Source organism: Oryctolagus cuniculus, chromosome 2 (assembly GCF_051225735.1).
Source record: "Oryctolagus cuniculus isolate XC-2025 breed Fujian yellow rabbit chromosome 2, ASM5122573v1, whole genome shotgun sequence".
Lineage (NCBI taxonomy): Eukaryota > Metazoa > Chordata > Mammalia > Lagomorpha > Leporidae > Oryctolagus > Oryctolagus cuniculus.
In genome coordinates, this window is record NC_142868.1 from 115281989 (window position 1) to 115302735 (window position 20747).

Genomic DNA, 20747 nt, shown 5'->3' on the forward strand with positions numbered 1-20747 from the left:
GGCTTGAGTTTCTGGATCCCAGTTTCAACCCCCAGTCCTGAGGGCCACTGCAGGCATTTGCAGAGAGAACCAGCAGGTGGGGGTACTCACTCACTCTCTGTTTCTCTCTCAAATAAATAAATTAAAAACAAACAGAAATCATTTTAAAAGTTCATTCCACAGTAGGTAGTCCAGGGCTGGGACGATGCTCTGCCTCCATTCAGGGCCAGGCTCTAACAGACCACTGTCTTCCAGCGGCTAAGGAGGGTGCAAAGGGCAGGAGGGACACAGCTGCGATGATGATGATGAGAGTACAACACGAGGGATCCTGTGCTGGGATCTTTTCCAAGACATCACTGTGCGGCACACGGGGCAGAGGGTGCACGGGCACCCCTGGATTGTCTCTCACAACTATTTGGGGAATCTATAATCAGCTCAAGATAGAAAGTTTAAGTACAAGAATTTGAAAGCCCAGGCTCTGTCTTCCTGCTGCACCATTCCAGCATATCCTTCTGTCCTGAGTCGCCTCACAATTCAAGATGGCTTGCAGGCTGCCAAGCTGGGCTAGCGTCCAGAGGCAGAAGGGATGCTGGACAGGCAGATGAGCACCCCCAAGACAGTCTCTTTCAAGCACCCTTCCCAGGAGTCCCAAATGCAAGCTCTATTACTTAACCATGGCCTCACCACGTGGCCCTGTCTGGTGCAAGGAAAACTGGGAGATGGAGCTTTTAACCTACATCCTACAGAGGGTGGGGTGTGGGTGTGGGTGGTGACTGGCAGTGCCGGCTACCTCCACTGAGACCTGTTCTGCTGCCAGACGCATCCAGCAGCGCCGACTCATAGCTCCTGTCCCCTGCTGCTGACAACTCGCCAAATCTGCAAATTATGATTTAAAAAAAACACCTTCCCCATTCATTTTCCAGCTGTTCCACAAACCCCTTGTTAGAGGGCATGGGGGAATCTTTTTTATCCTGTTGCTGATCAGAAATCTCAGCAGCAGTTTCTTTTAAAGGAGCAAAAAGAAAAGACAAATACCGTGGGACCTGCAAATGTTGATGCCAGGCAGCCCCCACCTGGCAGAGTTCCTGCACCTCTCAGCCGGGGCCTGTGGCACTCACAAAGCCAGCATGGACCCTGGGAAGAAACCACAGCTGCATTTTCAGTGGACTCCACGGGTCCAGCCACCAAACTGCAACCACTTGGAGAATCATGGGGACTGAGGACAGTACCTACTTTGAGGCTGCTTTTTTTGGGGGGGAAGGGGGAGGAGAATGGGAGGGTATTTCCTTTTTAATTAACTAAAGAAATTTATTAATACATTAGATTTTCAGGGTCACAGTAAATGCTGATATTACTACCATAACTCTCATCAATTTTTATATTAACGTGGTATTAATACAAAGAGAACAGATTCAATGTAGTTCCCTGATACAATCCTAAGAATATAATGCTATTTCCCATTCTTCTCCCTCCCCCTCTCCTCTCTCTCTCTTTTCTTCCAAGGTCACTTCTAATATGGTTGTGTAGGCAAGAATTCAGCAGACGTATTCTCTGGTTTTAAAACCTCCACTGCAGCAAGGGGCGTGCAGTCTAGCAATTAAGATGCCACTTGGGGCCGGCGCCGCAGCTCACTAGGCTAATCCTCCGCCTAGCGGCGCCGGCACACGGGGTTCTAGTCCTGGTCGGGGCGCCGGATTCTGTCCTGGTTGCCCCTCTTCCAGGCCAGCTCTCTGCTGTGGCCCGGGAGTGCAGTGGAGGATGGCCCAAGTGCTTGGGCCCTGCACCCCATGGGAGACCAGGATAAGTACCTGGCTCCTGCCATCGGATCAGCGCAGTGTGCCGGCCGCAGCGCACTGGCCACGGCGGCCATTGGAGGGTGAACCAACGGCAAAGGAAGACCTTTCTCTCTGTCTCTCTCTCTCTCACTGTCCACTTTGTCTGTCAAAAAAAAAAAAAAATGCCACTTGGATGCTTGCATCCCACATCAGAGTGCCTGGGTTCAATTCCCAACTCTACCTCCCAATTCCAGCTTCCTAGCCAGGCAGACCCCGGGAGGCAGGGGTGGTGGTTCAAAACTTGGTTCCTGCCACCCACATGGGAGACCTAGATTGAGTACCTGGCTCCAGCCTGGCCCAGCCCCAGAAACTATGGCCATTTTTAGAGTGAACCAGCAATGGAAGATCTCTGTCAGTTATATCTCTGTTGCTCTTGAAAAAATAAAATATAAAATAAAAGCTCCATTTCAGTAAAATGGTTATTTTTTTAAATGACAACCGAACCCCTCTATTCTACAAACTGTATATAGTCAGCTCAGAACACTGATGGTGTCATCACAAAAGCCAACAGCTGATTCCAAACTCTTTGATGAAGAGCCGTGATACGCCTGGCATTGCCCATGGACCTTTTCAACATTTTCTCGTTTTTCCTCACCACAGCTCTGCAGGCAAATTCTATTCTTGCCCCAACTCCAAAGGGGAGTCAACTGAGACAGAGTGAGTCATCCCGGGTCCCTCAGCGATGAGAGGCAGAGCAGGCAGGCGAACTCAGGTGGATGTGGCTATACCCACTCAGCTGCTGCTCCGACTAGATGAAAAAGGCACGGGTGGCCATGAGGGGCTCTGCCACCGCCTCCCCACACAGCTGGTAAGAACCCCCTTACCCAACCTGTCTTACTGTTCACAGTTCTCTGAGATATCGCAACAACCGAGAATGAGAGCTTACCATCCAGTCTAGGGGACACCCGAGGAGATTCATCCACCCAGGACCAGAGGACTGAACATAAACTACCAAGGCAGACCAGTCAATGCTTCCGCTTTTAAATCGTAGCCAGGAAGGGCAGGGCAGAAGCAAAAGGACATCAGGACTCCAGCCCTCCAAGGTTGTCCAGATCAAGTGAGAGAGTATTAATAGTTCTGTTCATCGAGAAGCAGGTGACAAGCCCGGCGGAGATACATGATCAGTGCAGCTTTGCAGCCCAAGGGGAGAGGTTCCGTGTGTGCTGAACTCCACAAACAGAGCACGCTGCTGCCAAGTATGAACCTTACCCTCACAGGACTCCTGACCGCTATGAAACCAAGACAGTTCCGGCTGCTTCCTTTAGCGTGGAGGTGCTAAGTAGCCGGATCCTCTCTTAAAAAGTCTCAAGTAAGTCAAGGCTTTCTTCTAGACTTGTGAAGACACTGCAGGCCAGCATCAGTGGAAACATTTCCAGGGAAACACAGTTAGTTCTTGATTATCTAAGGACAGAGAAGTGTACCTCTGGGTAGCAGTGACCAGGGGACGCTCTCTGTGCAGGCAGTAACTCGGTTGATATTATACTCAGGCAACCACAGATGGCCTTAACCAGAAAGCAAAACAATGCAAAACTACCCACTGAGTTAGCTTTGCTGAAAAAGAAAAGGCATGAAAAAGAGAACCCCCAGGGCAGAAAAAGCATAACTTGGAAAGCACAGGTTTGATGTGAAGTTATTCCACGGGCAGTGACGAGAGGCTGCCACTTTGTCCAGGGTCACTTTTCTCCAGGGACTTAGCCAGGATATGTGACAGTGACAGCTGAGGCAGAGAGCTCCACTGGAAATCGAAGAGGAGGAAAGCCAAGGCACAGAAAAGCCAGTGTTCACAGGGCTTTGGGAATTGGGAATTCTCCAGGCGAGTCCACACAACGCCTTACGGATCTCCACTGCCCGGGGTTATTTTAAGCCAGCCAGGGCCTGCCTTATCCAGAAACAGAGGTAGATCCTCAGACATGCTGTGGAAGACCTTAACTGCCTCACACCCGATGGCCCCAACCACTGACCTGCCTCACACTAACACAGCCAGAAGCACCTGGAGGCGATGTCGCACCGAGCTTCCGTTTTTTTCATTCTGGGCTTGACTTCTCAGATTGGCTGGTTTGGCAAATGAAATGAGACCCCGCAGAGATACATTTTGGTGTGGCCAGCAGAAAGCAGAAAAGTCCACAGAGAATCTGCAGCCAAATGCCATCTCACCTGCAGGATGGAGGCTGGCTGTCTCCGTGGAGCTGGTGAATATATTCATTTAGCAAGTATGTCTTTGGTACCCACCATGTAATGGGTGGGCACTGTCACTGCTGGTGATATGGAGTGAACAGGGCACTGCTCCTTGAACTGATTCCAGTCCAGGGTACAAGGTCCTCTTTTTTCTTTTTTTAAGATTTTATTTTTTTATTTGAGAGATAGAGTTACAGAGGGAAGGGAGGGAGGGAGGGAGGGAAGGAGAGAGAGAGAGAGGGAGAATCTTCCAACCACTTCCAACCACTGGTTCACGGCCAAATAGCCACAACGGCCAGAGCTGAGCCAATCCAAAGCCAAGAGCCAGGAGCTTCTTCCAGGTCTCCCACATGGGCATAGGGGCCCAAGAACTTGGGCCATCTTCCACTGCTTTCCGGACATAGCAGAGAGCTGGATTGGAAGAGGAGTAGCTAGGACTTGAACCAGTGCCCATGTGGGATTCCAGTGCTGCAGACGGAGGCTTAGCCCACTGCATCACAGCGCCGGCCCCTCAAAGTCCTCTTTAACACTCTCCCTACTACTGCCCCTGTGAGCCAGGCTCATCACGGTACTGTTCTTCTGGGCCTGTAGGGCCCCTGTACCCATGTCAGGGGACTCAGCCCTCCTCCACAGCCACTCCATCCCACCCTTCATTCAAAACACACTGCTGGCTCCACTATCAAGCTTCGTTCAGCTTCTCCAGGCAAAGGCGGTCTGCCTCCTGCTCCCCTCTCCTCCATTCCCATGGAATGGACAAGCTACACTCCTGTTGTCCACCCTCACGGTGCCAGGGCACACTGAGGCCACGCCATTAGTTAGGCTGGCAGTACACGAAACTCCCGGCTGACCGTCACTCCAGCCTCCGATTCCAGAGAGCACCAGGAAGCATGAGCCGCTGATGGCACAACCCTGAACGCGCTCTGATTAAGTCAACCCTTCACAAGCACGGGGCTTAGGTTTAGGAGGCAGCTCCCCACTCGGCTGGAGCCTGCCCGCGTCTCTCCTCTGGTACTGCGCGTGCAGTCCCGGGTTGCTGTCTCTGTATGGGCTGACTCTGCCCACTCTACCGTCTTGAGTGCATGGACATCGTCTTTCCTTTCTCTGTAACCGCCACAGCATTCAGCGCAGGATCCAGTGTTCTCAGGCTCCTTCCCCGTTTTTATTTTTCCCTATGTCAGAGGGACCATGATCGAGATCCTCATGTATTCTCTCCTGGTAGAACTGCCCTGCCAGATAACTTACAGCCCCCATGAGCACAAGCAACTCATGTACGAGGTACGTGACAGCCCCACCCCCACCCCAGATAGGACACAGACCACTGAGCCTATGGCTGCACCCTAGAGGTCCCAGACATGGCAGTGACACGGTCCTCATGCCACAGCAAGGCAAGAATGTCCCCCAGGCACTACCAAAGTACTATCACCCGAGGTCAGGAGGGTAGGCGTGATTAGAAGCACAGGTAGGCCTGGCACTGGTTAGAGGGACAATTTAAGGTAGCCCTGGCAGAGGGCCATCTAGAAACAAACTGTCCTTCAAACCAACCTCTAGGCCCCATGAGGCCTCATTGGTTTGTGGCCCCTTCCTGTCGCCCACGACTCCTGGGTGAAGAACTGGCCCAGCGGGGTGGGGATCTGCTGTCTGCCCGAGCCCCAGCCTCCTTTTCACATGTGCAGGTCTGAGAGATCTACATGTAACTACAAAAGGGAAGTGCTTCAGGAAAAGGCAGCATACGCTTCTATTTTCAGAAAGCAATATTTTAAAAATAAAGTAAACTGTGAAGTGTCAAAAATTCCCAGAGACCTAAGATGATGATGTGGATCAGGTGAAAGGGGGCACATTCCACCCTTCAGGGGACTGCCAGTGGGGAAATTGGTAGTTTTTGTTGTAATCAAAAAATTCCCAGCTGCTTGTGTTAAACTGTATTTTAAGATGTTTTGCTGTTGAGGGGTAATTGAACACCTGCTGGCCTGACTCAGCCCCAGGGCCCTAACAGCAGAGGCACACTGTACAGGTGCACTTAGCCCCACCCTATGGGCCTATGGAAATTAACCATTGATTAATTGAAAGCAAGTACAGAGTCCTATCTCCAGCTAGATAAGTGTTTAATGTTTTCTGGGGACAATGAAAATATATGTTTCGTAGGGGCCGCTCTGTTATCTGAGAAGTGGTTTCAACCACATAGTATGAACAACTTGAGCTATAATCTAACATGTGAATGTGGTACTGTCTCCACCCCTCCCCCCTTTAAGTGGAACACTATAAAATGCAAAATGTAACACAGCTGAGTGGTCCAAAACTCAATTAGCAAACCTGAGAATAAGCTGCTGCTGCTCTGCCTGCAGGAAAGTTGATTTGCTCCCGCAAACTTAGTAGGCAGCATTGGCCTCAGGTCACGGGGTACAACTAGACAAGCAGATGGTCAAAAGTCAGCAAACGACAGAGAGGCAATGTCTAAAGCACAGAGGCACTGATAAAAGCTTAGTTGGACAAATCTGTTCTATTTAGAATAGGTGATACCTATTTATAAGATACCAACTCAAGAGGTAAGTGTTTTTAGGCCAGCACCATGGCTTCCTAGGCTAATCCTCTGCCTGTGGCGCCAATATACTAGGTTCTAGTCCCGGTCGGGGCGCCGGATTCTGTCTCGGTTGTTCCTCTTCCACTCCTGCTCTCTGCTGTGGCCCAGGAAGGCAGTGGAAGGTGGCACAAGTCCTTGGGCCCTGCACCAGCATGGGAGACCAGGAGGAAGCACCTGGCTCTGGCTTCAGAATGGCGCAGCGCACCGGCCGTGGCAGCCATTTGGGGGGTGAACCAACAGAAGGAAGACGTTTCTCTTTGTCTCTCTCTCTCACTGTCTAACTGCCTGACCGAAAAAAAAAAAAAGAGGTAAGTGTTTTTAATGATATGTTAAATTCAGGTGAACTTTATTCAAGCAAATTTACAAGGATTGTTGCTTTTCCAATTTTTCCACCACGAAAAGGCCAGCACAGAAAACAAAACAAATGCAGAAGACAGAGAGCTGCTCCCCAATTTCTCCTCAGCCAACTCAGAACTGACAGAGAGGAGTCAGGATAGGACTGCTGTTACTGGGGAGCAACACCCCACTAGCATGTACTCAGCCTTGGTCCTCAGCAGCAGCCATCTTTGTAACCACGGGTCCCTGTGACCGCTCAGTCTCACTCACAGAGTGGGGTTTGTTCGCTGTTCTGCCAGGTTATTCAGGAACACGCAAGCTCTAGGAGATTTTCTTCAAACTCACAAAAGACTTAGAAATCAGGAAGCCGATTATTTAATAACACTATCCTCTTCTCAACAGGACAACCTACTTGGAGAATCATCATGCACTTGTTTATTCAATCAGACTGGATCAGTGCCCATTATATCAGGTACTGGAAATTCAGGGTGAATAGGAAACAGCCCCAGGTCTTCAGAGGTCCTCACTCCAGTGTGGTCTTCCCAGAGTGTGATCCTCAGAACCTGTGCAGAACCCCTGAAATGTTTCCTAGTGCTGATTCCCAGGCCCATCCCAGGCTCATTCTAAAGGTGGGGAACCAGGAAACAGGATTCCTAAAAGCATCCTGGTGATTGTTTTGCAACAAACGGTCACAAAGCTTTAGTTCAATCGATGAGACGGGCATGTGAGCAAATTATTACTATCCGAGATACTCTGAGAGGAAAAGAAACAGCAGGTGACTCCCGGGAACAACACTCTCCCGTGCTGATGTCCCTGTTTCTGCTCTAAGGGGACATTAGCCAGCGATGTTAGCGCTCCTCTCCCTCTTCAAAAGGCAGGGGGCTCCCTGACGTGCCATTTCCTCCATATGCATTCCAGGCCACCTCTCCCTGATACCCTTCATAACGTTCTACTCTTTCTGGGAGTGTCACTTATTTCTATATGGCTGCTTCCTGCTGATATAGGAGGGAGGGGGAGCTAACATTTACTATGCATCTAGTGTGCACAGGTCATTGTTGCTGTAGATACCCTACTTATTTGCACACAACGATCCCATGATTTGCAATCCTTGCCTCTTCTGCAGAGGAGCCCACTGTGATTCAGAGAAGGTAATGAACTTGCCCAAGGCCACACACATAGCAGGTGGGGAAGATAGGTTTCAGCCTCAGAGCCATCCTCCTTCCACACTGCAGCATATCCCTGTATATCCCTGCAAGCGATCACAGTGCACAGCCACCAGGGGCTTGCAGGCCCACTTGTTCTAGGGTGGAAACCACCCGGTTTGTAATTCTGCTGTAGTTTGTGAGTGTTGGTGAGCTGTGCCCCCTGAGCCAGGTCTAAGGTACCACTGTGATGAGTGGCAACACGTCTGTCTTCTGGCTCAGCTTCAATCTGCCTGCCTGGGGCTGCTGGGCTTGTTAACTCTGAGGGCTTGCATGGGTTGGGCTGCCACTATCTACTTGTTTGTCTCTGCTATGGTTTGGATTTGGTGTGTCCCCAAGGGTTCACGTGTTGGAAGCTTGGTTCCAGGGTGGCAATGTTAAGAGGTAGTGGGACCTTTAAGAGGAGGGGACTAGTGGGAAGTCATTAGTTCATTAGAAGAGATTAAGGTAATTCTCATGGGACTCTGGTTAGCTCTCAAGGAGGGTTGCTATAAAAGAGCAAGGCTGTCCCCTCCCTAGTGTCTCTGGCTTCCTGTCTTGCCAGAGATCTCCCCCTCTCACACGCACCCCTGCCATGATGTATCTATCCACCATGGTGTGATGCCGCTAGGAAGGCCCCTGCCGAGACAGCACCACGCTGTTGGGACTTTCCGCCTCCAAAACTGTGAGTTAAAGGAAAACTTTTTTCTTTATAAAATACTTATTCCTGGGCATTTCATTAAAGCAATGGACAACTAAGTCTCTTTCATCAACCATGACTTCCCTGGGAGCAGAGCTATGTTACTCTGTTTGTGTAACCACCCTCGTTGGTATATCCCTGACACAAGGTCAGTGTTTCTGAAGCTATTCTAGAACAGCAGCTTCTTGAGGAACCTCCTTTTTACATAATGCATCCCCAGAGCCTAGCACAGCCCTTGACTTCTATTTATGTGTGTGTTTGTTTATTTACAAGGCAGTGGCAGAAAGACAGAGAAGCGGGTGAGGTAGGGTCTTCCACGTGCTAGTTCACTTCCCAACTGCCTACAATACCAAAGGCTGGAGCAGGCTGAATCCAGGAGCTGGGAACTCCATCCAGGTATCCCACATGGGTGGCAGGGATGAAACTATTTGAGCCATCCCCTACTGTCTCCCAGGGTACACAATAGCAGGAAGCTGGAATTGGGAGTGTACTGGGACTCAACCCAGGCACTCTGATATGGGATGCGGGCTTCCCAAGCAGCACCCCAACTGCTGTGCCAAATGCCTGCCCCAGCACTCAACTTTTAAATAACAAATGTGCGGGACCCGGCGCTGTGGTGCAGCGGGTTAATGCCCTGGTCTGAAGTGCCAGCATCCCATATGGGCACAGGTTCTAATCCCAGCTCTCTGCTATGGCCTGGGAAAGCAGCAGAAGATGGCCCAAGTCCTTGGGCCCCTGTGCCCATGTGGGAGACCTGGAAGAAGCTCCTGGCTCCTGACTTCAGATCGGCGCAGCTCCGGCCATTGCAGCCAATTGTGGAGTGAACCATCAGATGGAAGACCTCTCTCTGTCTCTCTGCCTATCCTCTATCTCTGTGTAACTCTGACTTTCAAATAAATAAATAAATCTTTTTAAAAAATAAATAAAATAACATGTGTGGAATGGATAGCTCACCTTGAAATCAGAGCAAGTTTATTCTAACATAATCAAAAATTTACAGTGGCTCTCTTTTTCCACAATTCAATTTAAGTTTCAAAAGACTATCTCGGCCGGTGCCGCGGCTCACTAGGCTAATCCTCCGCCTGTGGCACCTGCACCCCGGGTTCTAGTCCTGGTCAGAGCGTCGGATTCTGTCCTGGTCGCTCCTCTTCCAGTCCAGCTCTCTGCTGTGGCCAGGGAGTGCAGTGGAGGATGGCCCAGGTCCTTGGGCCCTGCACCTGCATGGGAGACCAGGAGAAGCTCCTGGCTCCTGGCTTTGGATCAGCGTGGTACGCCGGCTGCAGCGCGCTGACTGCAGCACGCCGGCCACAGCGGCCATTGGAGGGTGAACCAATGGTAAAGGAAGGCCTTTCTCTCTGTCTCTCTCTCTCTCTCTCTCACTGTCCACTCTGCCTGTCAAAAAAAAAAAAAAAAAAAAGACTATCTCTATCTATCCCTATGTCATGTGTTGTTGGATGACGCAGGATGCCTGGATACACTCAATTATTTAAGCATGATTCTAAGGGGTTGATTGCAATGGCTGACCCAAGACCTGGACTGAACCCAGCACTGCCCATTGCCAAGGGAGGGCTACAGTAAGCAGGCCATACTGCAGCCAGGAGCCTCGAATGAAACAAGGAACCTAGGTCATAAACCCAAGATGGGGGATAGGAATACAGAAGCTCCCTGCCTTTTGGGGCTTAACTCTGTACTTGGAAACTAGACCTGCACACATCAGACAAAGGTGTGAACTAATAGGAGAAGAGGGGAAGGAATAAGTGGGCAGTTTCTAAGTCAACTGGGATCCTGGAGTTATGGTGGGAAGCAGCAACCTCTGGATCACAATGCAGAAGCAAAACTGATGTCTTTGTTATATATAAGATTTATTTATTTATTTGAAAGGTAGAGTGATATATAGAGAGGGAGAGATAGAGATTTTCCATCCACTGGTTCACTCCCCAATTGCCCGCAACAGCCAGTGGGCTGAAGCCAGGAACCAGGAACTCCATACAGGTCTCTCATAAGGATGACAGAGACCCAAGTACCTAGGCCATCACCCTGCCTTCCTAGGCACATTAGCAGGAAGCTGGATCAGAAATAGAGGGGCAGGGACTCAAACCAATGTTCTGGTATGGGATGCAGGCACCCCAAGTGGAAGCTTAACCCACTGCACCATAACACCTGCCCCGCAGAATTGATATTCTGAGGACCTGGGGTTCCTTGACTTCATTCCTCACTTTTAGGAAGGCTCAGGAGGTGTTAAATAAAAGCTTGTTCGCTAACCAGAGGACTGTCTCAGAACAGCAATGAGAAGTTCACAGCGCCTCACTGTTAGAAGGAGCAGGACTTCGGAGGTAATTAAAGTCACTCAGCCTAGTAAACCACAACATGGCAACAGTCTGGGGAGTGCAGCTGCTCCGGCTCCATCCACTGAATTCTAGGGAGCAGGAAGGAGACTTCTAAGAGAACCTCCGGCTGTCAGTAAGCTATAAACAGGCACCAACCAGTGCTCCTAAATTAAACAGGAGAAATAAGGCAGCAGTGCCAAGCCTGGGTGATGTGCCAGTAAACTCCAATATCTAAGGAAGGACCACAAGCGTCTGCCAAGAATAGGACTTGGTTTTTTCTCTGTAAATAAACCCACCTGCCATAGCCTCAAGTGAACACGGTTTAGTTTCATCACATTTAGTTTTAGTTCACGTACTTTTCTCTACCAACACAGAAGAGGTCAGTTTGTTTCCAAAGCTAGAATCAATCATAACAATCACAACATTTTTGGACTTAAAAACAATGCTAGGGAGTAAAGCACATTTTTGAATTCCATTTTGATGGGGGTACCAGATGCAAACAAAACTACACTCAGAAAAACAAAGCCTTTTGTTGTTACCTAGTACTTGCTCCTTTTAATTTGTTTATTGCAAAGTCCTCCCCCGTCCCACAGCAAAATAATGGTGATGAGCACAGTGAATCCTATTTGCCTGCTCTGATCAATGAGTTGGGCTGGCCAGAGTGCTACACTGTGAGGGTCAAAGGCCAAGCACAGGCTCCATGGGGAGAGTGATGATGCATTGATTAGTGATGGCTGCCATGGGTGGGGTGGGCCTAGAAGTGAAAGGCTGCAGTGACAACCCTGATCTACTGAGACGGGGTTCTGAGCTGTTGGTACTTTGGATTGCACATATGAAACCACGCCAAGTCAAAATGATGCCCTGATTGTCGGCAATCTCCCCTCTCTTCTCCTTGTCCTCAGATACAAAGCATGATGCCCTGGTCTGAAGCGGGACCCCAGAGCTCTGACTGCGGCTTTTACCCTGGGTGCTCATCCTACCACATGGCTTCTTGAATTTCCAAGTCCAAAGGGCCTGACATCATCACAGGCCTTCTCAAGTAAGTCCACTGTCAGCCTCACCGGTTAGCGCAGCCCCTGAGCTAGCTCCATCAGTGCCAAAAGTATCCACGTTTCTTTAGCCTGATGCTGGGCCTTCAGTGAAAAATGTTTACTCTAATGTAATCTTACTAGTCCATAATTACTATTTCAGTTTTAAAATTTCCAAGGATAAAACAAAAGAGAATAAAAGAGAATCAAAATAAAAGATGAAACCTGTCCCACGCCTAAAAGATCAGAAGCCTTGTTCCTTCCTGAGGAGTCCTCAGACCACTGAAGACAGAAGCAGGGCCCTGCCTGCAGGCCTACACCTTGAATAACCTAAGGAGAAGCTGCCCAGAGGGTCACCATGGTAGCCCTTGGAGATACAGTTCCTGGGGACCACGAGTAATTAAAGTTCCTTCCTAAACAGCAATAAGCCCAGCACGCATCCAGGATAATCTTTCCCTACATGAAAGCTGCTGAGAATGGAAGTTATCACATCCAATTTACAAATAGTCTCACACCATTCAGGCTTCTCACTGGGCTCTGTCTAATAACAAAGACAAGAGCAAAAACCATGCCCAGAAAAGGCCTTGCAGGATAACCCCAGAAAGATGAGTGCTCCTAATTTCCTACACTAAGTCCCAGTGGCCCACTGCTGGTACTGACCTTGAAAAATGGACCTGTTTTCCATGAGGACACAGGTCAACATTATAATGTTGACTTCTTTGTTCCAAATTCCAATTCTCATCCATCATTATGCATGCAAATAAAGTGGTTAGTACTATGACTATTATAAAAATGTTCTTTTTTTAAAAAAAAGATTTATTTATTTATTTGAAAGGCAGAGTTACAAAGAAGCAGAGGCAGAGGCAAGAGAGAGAGACAGAGAGAGAGGTCTTCCATCCGCTGGTTCACTCCCCAAATGGCCGCAATGGCTGAAGCTGGGCTAGTCTGAAGCCAGGAACCAGGAGCTTCTTCCAGGACTCCCATGTGAGGCCCACATTTGCAGGGGCCCCAGCATTTGGGCCATCCTTTACTGTTTTCCCAGGCTATAGCAGAGAGATGGATCACAAGTGGAGCAGCCAGGTCTTAAATTGGTGTCCATATGGGATGCCAGCACTGCAGGCAGCAGCTTTACTTGCTACGCCATAGTGCCGGCCCCAAATGTTCTTTCTTTTTTTTTTTAAGAGATGTATTTTAATTTGATTTTTCTAGAGCTTTTTTTAATATTGATTTATTTGAAAGTCAAACTTACAGAGAAAGAGGGAGACACACAGAGAGTTTCACTCCTCAGATGGCCACAACAGCCAGGGCTAAGTCAGACAGAAGCCAGGAGCCAGGAGCTTCTTCCAGGTCTCCCATGTGGGTGCAGGGGCCCAGACACTTGGGCCACTTTCCACTGCTTTTCCCAGGCCATTATCAGGGAGCTGGATTGGAAGTGGAGCAGCCGGGACATGAATGGGTGCCCATATGGGATGCCGCCATCGCAGGCAGCATCTTAACCTGCTATGCCATGATGCTGGCCCCTAAAAAGTGTTCTTTATGAGACAATCTGCCACACTCTTTGGGATGATTTTACTTACAGAACCAATTCCTATAATAAAAGCCCACTTGGAATCCCACAAAATAAAAAGAAAATTATCATTTTGGGCTAAGTATTTCAATTTGCGTCATGTGATTTAATTCTCCCAAGAACCATATGGGTGTTATTATTCCCAATTTTATAAAGAAAACATAACTCATATAGGTTAGGTAACTTGCCTAAGGTCATAAAAGCAGTTAGTGGCAAAACTGGGGTTTGAAAACTGATTTCAAAGTTGATCCACTTTCTAGCAAATACTGTATCTGAAGAAGAAAAAGAATCACACAAGAAAAGATTGTGGTAGTGTGCATCATTGTTCATCAGATATTCACTTCCTTCCCCATCTCAGTTAACCGCTCCCCCACCCCACACTGATATTGGACTTGGCTGTGTGATTTGCTTTAGCCAGTAGAATGTTAATGGATGTGGCATGAGCCCTAAATGTGGCTGCCTCATTGGCCTTGGCTCTTATGTCCATGCTATTCACCACAATAAGGATATACTCCGGAGAGTACAAGTTAAAGGAAAACAAATCCACCCTAGATTAATCAAAGTGCAATTGACAAGTAGAACTATCATTAAAAAAATAAAAATAATGGGGAGCCGGCGCCGTGGCTCAATAGGCTAATCCTCCACCTAGCGGCGCCGGCACACCGGGTTCTAGTCCCGGTTGGGGCGCCGGATTCTGTCCCGGTTGCCCCTCTTCCAGGCCAGCTCTCTGCTATGGCCAGGGAGTGCAGTGGAGGATGGCCCAGGTGCTTGGGCCCTGCACCCCATGGGAGACCAGGAAAAGCACCTGGCTCCTGGCTCCTGCCAGGATCAGCGCGGTGCGCCGGCTGCAGCGGCGGCCATTGGAGGGTGAACCAACGGCAAAGGAAGACCTTTCTCTCTGTCTCTCTCTCTCACTGTCCACTCTGCCTGTCAAAAAAAAAAAAAAAAAAAAAAAAATAATGGCTAAGGGGCAGGCCTTTTCCTAGCAGTTAAACCCCTACTTGGGACACCTGCATCCCATATTGCAGTTCCTGGGTTGGAGTTCCAGCTCTGCTCCTGATTCTAGCTTCTTGCTGATGCACACTCTGGGAGACAGCATTGACGGCTCCCATGTGTGATGCTATTCACATGGGAGACCTGGATGACGCTCCCAGCTGCTGGCTTCTGGCTCCTGGTTCCCAGCTTGGCCTGGCCTGACCCCCGTCATTGCATGCATCTGGGGAGTGAACCTGTATGCTGGAGCCATCTGTCTGTCTCTCTGCATTTCAATTAAAAAGTAAGAATAAATACTTTTGAAAACCAAACATTTAAAAAAAAAAAGAATAGCTTAGACATTTCCATACTTAACAAAAACTATAAACCAGCAAGTCCAAATAGCTCAATAAACCTCAACTACAAGACATGTATCATTGGGGGTGGAAGGAAGATTCAGTGACATTTCTCATTCTTGAAAAGAAACCATGAGAGGCTTCAGGGAGTAAATATAGAAATAGCAGGGAAGAGCCAGGGAGGATGTTGGTCTGTCTTTTCTCAGCCTCTAGAGAGTCAGTAGCAGCTATTAAAATCACACTAATGAAATGTGAGAAGACGGCAGAGGGAGGAATCAAGGAGTTGAATTCCCTTCCAGGCTAATGTGAGGAAACCACACAGCACATGCAAACATGACCACCGAAGATCACAGGAATAGACGGTTGACTCCTCCCCGAGAAGTTCACAAAAATCCAGGGAATAGGTCTTAAGACCGCACAGGATCAGGGGTTTGAGGCAGGTGCTCCTGATCCTAAAGGGGGCAGGTCCCAGCATCACATCTGGGTCACATCTGCCCCAGTGCTCAGAAAGACTCCCGACTCAGGGGATGCCAAGAACCTTTGTCCTCTCTCCCTGCCCTTCATCCTCATACTCTTGACAGCCAAAGAAGATCGACCATGAACTCTTAGGAGGTAATGTAGGAAAGACTTAAAATGTACCACCCTCAATAGCACATAGTGTCTGTGTCCAAACATCGGGAAAGTTTTTCATCATCTGAAAAGGAAAATCCTGGATAAATAAAAGGAAAAAATTAAATTTGAGAAGGAAATCTTCCCCAAAGAATTAATGTATGTGTGAGAATCCAAAACAAGCACAGCATAAAGAAGTGATTTAACATAATATATCTATTTTTGTCTTTGCAATAAAGCAAGAAACAAGACAAAATTGCTCCTGGCCTACAAATACTTTTTGTTTTCTCAAGGAAAGAGGGTGACATAAGGAGTTACCCCAAATACAAAGCCTAAAAGTTGGTAATCAGTCACATATAATTAATTTATTTGAAGACAGTACTATAATTTAATAATCAAGCCCATTATAAGAAATGCAGATTTCTACAAATATCCACTTGCCAACAATTATTAAACATAAAAATTGAATGAAATTAAATTTGTTAATCTAATTTATCCAAGGTTCTACTAATTTAGATTGGAGTGGTCCTTTTAAAACTTTTAATCATAGCCTTTTAAATCTCCAGTTGATAAAGGATATAATTACACTATCCTTGTTTCAAATTTTAAATATTTGAATACACCTACAAGCAGAGCTGCAGTAAAAAAACTGCTGATACAGCTCAAGATGGTTCTCCTGTCACACGGTAGCACTGGGGATACTCAAACCTGTATTAATAAATCAAGGAATTGGGGGGGAAAATGGAGAAGAAAGGAAGGAAGGAAGAAAGAAAAAAAGAGAGAAATGTATTTGAAGCAAAGCTCACAAAAGGTTAGAATACCAGTCAATACCATAAGAAAAATAATGTACATTGAATAAAACAGCGGAGAACCCAAGTGAATATGTGCTCATGCCTTAGAAGGTTTGCTCCAGCAACATATAAAATGTATGCAAGTTTATTCAGATTACATCAAACCCATTTTTCACATCTACAATAGATATTTGGGCAGATGGAAAAAAATATCAATGTCAAAAACTCAAGACTAAAAAAAAAAAAAAAAAAACTCAAGACTAACCTCAGACTAGAAAGGAAAGAGTGATGAAGCTGTATAGGATAATCCAGGAGCAAGCCCATCATATATAAGAATAGATTACAAAGGATGTCACAAAAGTCAGTGGAGGAGGATGTGAAGGCAGTACACACACATAAATATATACACACACACACACACACACACACACACATATATATATATAGCTATTTATATCTTCACATCGCATCATACCTCAGATTAAGTCTGGATGGACCAAAGAGAGTTTTGCTTTTGTTTTAAAATTCAGGCCATAAAGAACCAAGAGGAAAATCAATAAAATCACAAAGGAGCTATAAGATTTACAGATTGTAGTTACTGTGCAAATTTTAAGGTTGCATATAAAAATAGCCAAAATGAGAACAATGACTAGGATAAATTATCCATAAGTAATACACCAAAGAGTTTATCTCATCAGTGTACAAGCGGTTCACACAGTGCGATTAGGAAACATAAGACCCCACCAGATAAATGGGAAATAGACAAACAGGTGATTCACGAAAGTTAACAAATGAAAAATACTGAAGCCTACTACAATTCACTAGTCATTGACATTATCTGACATTATTCCTTCATCAAAAAATTCAAATGAGATATTTTTATAACACTGTGTTTTTATATTCAGTGAAATGGGTATCATATATACACTGTTGACGTGAGTCTTATTGTATTAAAATATTTTTGGAAAAAAATTTAATGTGAGATATCATCACCAAAATATTCAAACACCTTGAACCAGCATTTTCACTATTTTCACTTTTATAAGTTTATTCTTTTTTTAATCTCAACTACAGAAGGAAACATACTACAAAAAAGTAGCATATTATCTCTAATAGCAAAAGAATTAGAAATTATCTAAATTTCCAATAAGAAATGATTACCAAAACAATAATATACAACTTTAATAAAGTATTAGACACGTTAAATCTCAACTACAAAAGTTTTTATAGCAATATGGGAAAATATTTGCTACAATATTAATTAGAAAATGCAATATTCAAATTACCCAATAATATTTATGTCTTAATTATTTTTAAATTTTATAGTAAGAAGGCTGGTAGGAAATACACTAAAATATTCAATAGTGAAAATCTTTGGATGGAGAGATTCATTCATTTCCTTCCTTTCTTCTCCATACTTTCCAAATTGTTTATGTTATATCTATAAATTTCAGTATAACCATGCTCATTACATCCTGGATTCAGACCTCCAGTTCTGTCCCTTCCCAACCATGTAACCTCAGCAAGTTATTCAAGATTCTTTCTCTCCTGAAAACCTGAGATAATAGTAGTCACTTAGCTCGCAGAGCTGCTGTGAGTTTTAAATGAGATCTTGTATGTGATGCATCTAACAACACTGTGAAGCACTGAGTAAATGTTAGCCTAATGGGGAAAACAAACACATGGGGAAAGGGGGTGGGGGGAGAGAGAGATTTAATTTGTAATTGTCCTGGGGGAAAATGCTTTGAAAGAATAAGAGTTAAGCATTTAGACAATCGGTGGTCATCACCCTCGTCCAATCATTAGAAATCATATGATGGTTTCCAGGAGGTAACTGATGTATTGGTGTGCAAACAAAACAGATGATGAGAAGAGTTGTTTCCTAATATTTATAATTAATTGTATTCTAAATGCCAGGATTTGATGCCACACCATCAAAAGTCTTTGGTAATTTAAGGAATTGATAATAGATGGACAAAGTGTCCAAATGATACTTGATCAATTTCATATAAGTACCGTGAGTGGCAAAACAGTATGACACGTAAATACAGGACGAAAACCGAAGTGACAGGTACTGTCCACCCCGTTCAGCACATGAAGACATCGGGCTCCATACCGGCTCCTAGAGCTCATGTCCTAACACATCTCTGAGTATAGCAGACCTAGCCTTCACTTCCAGGATGACCACGGCTATGTAAGTCAGTTTCTTTTCCTGTTCTCTAGAAATTATGGGAGGCAAATGGGAATGGGAAAGAAAACACATATACTCTGCCAAATTGGGAGACAAAAATAATATCCAGATAAGGGTTGTCAAGAGCAGCTGAGATGGGACCAAAACTGTGCAGCAGAGAGCACAGACGGCGTGCACCTGGAATGCTCAGGCTACGGCAGGTGTTAGGAAGGGGGCTCACATAAAGTCAAGGCGGAGTCTTGTTGGCATCAAGGGATGCTGGAATGTCACTGACAAGGGCAAACAGCCAAGTCTGCCTGTCTGGGGAAGAGGGGCAAAGGAGGTAGGGCTCCAGAAAGCATCATGCCCCTCACCACCACACACACACACACACACACACACACACAGTATGCACAGAAACCACTCAGTCCCTCTAGCAGCAGAGAAGTAGTGAGCCTACCTTAGTGACTCCCCTAACCCATCTCCCGCGTGATCCACCTGCATGTATCATTCTCCATTCAGTGGCAAATAGTCAAAAAGGAAGCTGGCATACAGTATCCAAATAAGGATACTAGAAGAAAAGGATGTGGAAAGAGAAGCAAAACTCCCCAGAGATGAGGAATACTCCACTGGAAATGTTACAAAGGAATATTTAAAATATGAACCAGTGCTTCTCCATGAATTAGGGTACATCTGCATAGATATTTATAAACATGCATATATGAAGACATCATCTCCACGATCACAAAGCAGAAACTCAAGAACTGGAGAATGAGATAGCAAAGCAACAGAAGGAGATTAAACTTGAAAAAAAAATCCAGGAAGAAAAAAATAAATCACAGAAGTTACGATGAAATTAGTGAAAACTCAAGAAGACACTATGGCACTCCCGATAGAAACCAGAAAAGAGGAACATGGCCGGAAGAAAGCGTTTTAAGATATAGAGAAAATGACAGATATGGAAGACATGCAGAGGAAGCATGGCAGCCACACACAGCGAGTGTCTGCAGAAGAAAAGCAGATGGTGCGAAGCTCCAGGAGCAAATGGTCTTGAGTTTGAACCTTGACTCTGCCACTTTCTAGTTCAGTAGAGTTGGGCAAGTTTCCTATCTACTCTCTGCCTTGGTTTCTCTGTGACTAAGATGAGGACTAAAAATGCTACTACTCCATATGGAGTAAGTAAGTAGGAGTAAGAAGATGGAGTTAAAAATTTATAAGAGGCTGGAACAGTGCAAGTACCAAGCAATAGGTAATGCACATGCTTGTTGAATGTAAAGACATCCATGAAACCATGGAATAGGACAAATACTGACAGATACGACTCATGGAAACCTGCCTCTGTTCAAATTCCTGAATCCCATGTGGAAAGGGCACACTGAATGGAAAATGGACTACAGCATTCAACAGTCAGACAAATCTAAAACTTAATGGACTTTAAAGATTAAAGAAAAAGAATTCTCTGGGTGTTGGGCATCTGGCCTAGCATCCCAGTTGGGACCCCTGTGTCCCAATCAGAGGGCCTGGGTTCACTCCCTGGCTCTGGGTCTGGCTCGTGAGTTCATCTTCCTGCTAATGCAGACCCTGGAAGATCAAAGTGTTGGCTCAAGTAGTTGGGTTCCTGCCACAAACAATGTAGATCTAGGCTGAGTTCCCAGCTCCCAGCTCCGGCCTGCCCAGTCCACGCCACTGTGGGCATTTGTGGAGTGAAGCAGTGGACAGGAGCTCTCTCTGCCTATCAAAAAAAGAATTATTTGGGCAACCAAGCAAAAAGATAAAGGCACTAGGCCAGCACCATGGCTCACTAGGCTAATCCTCCACCTGCTGTGCTGGCACCCCTGGGTTCTAGTCCCGGTTGGGGCACCGGATTCTGTCCCGGTTGCCCCCCTTCCAGGCCAGCTCTCTGCTATGGCCCAGGAGGGCAGTGGAGGACGGCCCGAGTGCTTGGGCCCTGCACCCCATGGGAGACCAGGAGAAGCACCTGGCTCCTGGCTTCGGATTGGCGAAGCGCCGGCCGTAGCGGCCATTTGGGGAGTGAACCAATGGAAGGAAGACCTTTCTCTCTGTCTCTCTCTCTCTCACTGTCTTAACTCTGCCTGTCAAAAAATAAAAATAAAAAGGATAAAGGCACTTACAAAACAAGGAT

At 46.5% G+C, this 20747-nt stretch overlaps 1 protein-coding gene across 13 annotated transcripts in view; it reads right to left on the minus strand.

Annotated features, from left to right (window-relative positions):
• VWA3B (von Willebrand factor A domain containing 3B) overlaps positions 1 to 20747 on the minus strand; it is a 275643-nt gene that overhangs the window by 196016 nt on the left and 58880 nt on the right. For 5 of the 13 annotated variants that reach the window (XM_089326038.1, XM_089326036.1, XM_089326034.1 and 2 more), the window contains exon 1: positions 2701 to 3359. The exons of 6 other annotated variants lie outside the window; for them this stretch is intronic. The gene's annotated coding sequence lies outside the window, so the exon portion shown is untranslated. Of the gene's footprint in view, positions 1 to 2700; positions 3500 to 20747 lie in introns of those variants that run through there. 2 more of the 13 variants (XM_089326037.1, XM_089326035.1) reach the window with 1 other exon arrangement.